We start from the raw sequence: 3,524 nt of genomic DNA on the forward strand, positions 1-3,524 counted from the left end.
TGATTAGAGGATATTCAAATCGCTCAAAGTCCGGAATAGAGCCGGTGTTGTGTAATATGTGGTATCCCCCTGGTATCGTGTATCCCCTGCACTTTGGCTTTCTTTGGAGAATTGACTCAGCCCGAGCAGGATCAGACAGAAGCAGTCAATCTCTGCTCGGGCTGAGTGCAGGGATACACGATTTCACTGCATCCGAAACGGAGCTGAGACTCTTAATTACTCACGTTTCTTTAATGAAGGAGTCAATGCTGCACATGAAGAGACAGGAAGCAACTTATTACCCGAAATTTTTTTTATTGAAAGAGTCATACTGCACATGAAGAGACAGGACGCAAATCTCGAGTAGATCAAACAAAGAAACTTGAAATAAATAAAAAACGATACGCATGCACGGAGTGAAAGAATGAAATATATTTTCGAGGCATGTATGGAGTGAAATAATGAAGTAAGTTTTCGAGGCATGCACGGAGTGGAAGGATCGCATGACGCATGCAGAAAGTGAAAGAGTACATTTTCAAGGAGAAAACAAAGAGATGTGACACTGTGTGGAAGCGCAGTTAATGGCTAAATTACATAAATAAACAATTTCATGGATTTTACATTTTTTTATTATAATGGTTAGTTATTGTGAATCTTTTAAATTTGCTCACACTGTGGCTCTTCTCTGTGAGCGTTCTGCCATTAGTACAATTAGTGTGACTCTGGTTTTACCACACACTTTTTTGATAACACATCTGCCCATCTTTGTGTACTGTGCAGTGCGGCTGAACTCAGATTTAACATATTACAACATCAAAAATTCCAGTGCGGCTGAACTCAGATTTAACATATTACAACATCAAAAATTCAAGTGAACAATTTTCACCAGTCGAGTTTTGGATTTAAAATAGGCCAAAAGACGAGAGCAAACAATGCTTCATCCCAAAATAAGAATATTTCTGCTTAAATGTCAGACGACATTCTGAAACATGTGAAATAGGTTGATGACTGATGTGCTGTGGTGAACTGCATGCTGTAATGATACATTTGCGTAAAGTAATGCGCACACCACCACCACTCGGAAACATGTTTGCATTTTTATATATCTGTTACTTTTCTACAAAACATTAGAAAAATATAGTAACACCATGTTCCTGAGGTTGTACAATATACAGACACTAGGTTACCTTTTTCAGCAGAAGGCTGGCCTACACAAGATGTTCACAGCACTCAAGAAAGATGACAAAATCACAAAAGAAAAACAAGCAATGGCATAGCCAATAGGTCTCGCATTGAGACCTTATAAGTGTTTAGCCATGCAACAATTCGTATTGTTGCACCAAGGATATTCTGCTGCATAACTAAATACTTATAGGGTCCAAAAAGCGAGACCTATTGGCTATGCCAATGCTTGTTTGTTTTTTGTTGCTGTTTTGTTTAAGTTGCCAGATCTACAATAGCTGGACATGGTTTTTGTTAACAGTTCTTTGCATCAAATGAACTTGTTTTCATTGCTCTAAATGTTGTTTCCATTCTGGTTGTAGGACGCAGTCGTTCCCGGGGGTGTGGGGACCGCCTAGCTATGCGCATGCGCCGCACTTTGCAAATGAGAAAAAGCCTGGTGCAGGTGCAATTTACAAGTGTGGAGTGAGTGAGCCCCAGGCAGCAGGACTGACTCACACAGGAGTTCATGCACTGCACCTGCATACTCAGCATGGTTTAAGGAAACTCGATCCACTCCCTCCCAGGCATCTAACACATATTTACAAAGAAACTCTGAGAAGAGCCTGCCTGCTGCACTGACGGCTGGTGGTGTGTGTGCCTTGTGAAAGCGTGCACTGAAGGCTGGTGGTGTGTGTGCCTGGTGGAAGCGTGCACTGATGGCTGGTGGTGTGTGTGCCTGGTGGTAGCGAGCACTGACGGCTGGAGTTGTATGTGCCTGGTAGAAGCGTGCACTGACAGCTGGTGGTGTGTGTGCCTGGTGGAAGCATGCACTGATGACTGGTGGTTGTGTGCCTTGTGGAAGCATGCACTGACGGGTGGTGTTGTGTGTCTGGTGGAAGCAGGAGCATTTAAAGTGATAGAAGACACAAATGAAACTGACGAAGAGGGAGGGGGAGAAGGAAGGAGGAGTGCGAGCAGAGGGGCATGATTCACAGCTAGAAGACACAAATGAAGCTGACCAGGAGGGAGGGGGAAAAGGGAGGCGAGTAGTGCAAGCAGAGGAGCCTGAGTACAGCAATAAAAACACAGATGGCAGCTGTGCACGTGCACAAGCTCCTGAATGTAAGCTGTAGGCCAGCAAAAGCCTCTGGTGGCTCTTTTAAAAGCCACTTACTAAATGTGTTGAAGAGACAGCTATGCGCTTTCTCAGACGAGACCTGAAAAGGGAGTTAGTCTTTTAAAAAAGTGTTATGTCAAGTACAAAAAAGAAATAGGATTCCAATATTGCAAACAGGTAGTGTTTTTATCCTACATGCTCATTTTCAGCCTACTGGAGCAATCTCTTCGAACATTTGATGGCATGGACCCAAAAGCTAAGATCTTTATAATATATTTAACATGTTGTTGGGACTAAGGATTTCAATCCAGTAACCGTCAGGATCCTGTATAAAAGCAAGTCCTTCCATTTTACCATCATCTGGTTGCTATACAGATGTTACTCCTAGAGCTTCAAATCTTTTGCAAACTGTGTAGGCATCTCGAAATGCAATGCCAATGTCCCCAAATCCTCGAGGGTCAGAGCTTCCGTTATGATAACTCTTCTCTTCACTTCCCCACTTATGAGTCAGTTCTATTGTGGCCTTCCTGGAAATAGTCCATGCTGTTCGTTCTTTTGTATCGCTGGGGATGTCTTTTTTGTCCTCATAACCATTGAAATAAAGTGAACATTTCATAGATGAAATCACATTTCTGCAAGAGTGTCATTCAAAGAACTTTGGTGTAAAATTCTAATGACTTCTTGGGATCTTTTATCCTAAGCACAGTTTGCTCCATCAAGTAATCCTTAGTGCTGGGGTCCCGGTCGGTGTATGCGCCAGCCACGTCCTCTTTGGACAGGCCATGCAACTCCGGTGCCAGGACTTCAGACATGATGCCACTGCGGTGGCTGGTTTCGGACAAAAGAGAGGAGACCTGACCCTGGGTCTGAACTAGGCAGAGAGGTGGGAGCTAGGTCCCTTACATTCTAATTTTTAACAAGTATTTCGTAGAGCCCAAGTTTTAGATTGCTATCAGTGACATTTTCATAATGTCAGAGTAATTATAAGTGAAATTTGAAAAACTAAGGGAAACACTTTCTCGCCAGCAGAATTAAGCACTGAAATGCATTACGCCTGAGGAATGGTACTTGGCAGGAATTGTTGACTAGGAAGACAGATCAGTATTTCTGTCCTGTGACACTGTTTGTCTGCGTCGATATTTCATCTTTCTTGCAAATGAACAAGCTGTGCACTTTATTGCTGTTAGATAACTTGTATGTACTGAGTTACTGCTTAAAGGCAGAGCCAAATCCCATCTAAGTGGACCTGTTTCTTTGTCTCAAA

At 42.8% G+C, this 3,524-nt stretch overlaps 1 pseudogene; it reads right to left on the reverse strand.

The window, feature by feature from the left end:
• Positions 1-2,525: 2,525 nt before the first annotated feature.
• On the reverse strand, positions 2,526-3,072 carry LOC147708103 (lactoylglutathione lyase pseudogene; annotated as a pseudogene).
• Between the last annotated feature and the right edge of the window lie 452 nt (positions 3,073-3,524).

This window comes from Lissotriton vulgaris, chromosome 6 (assembly GCF_964263255.1).
Source record: "Lissotriton vulgaris chromosome 6, aLisVul1.2, whole genome shotgun sequence".
Lineage (NCBI taxonomy): Eukaryota > Metazoa > Chordata > Amphibia > Caudata > Salamandridae > Lissotriton > Lissotriton vulgaris.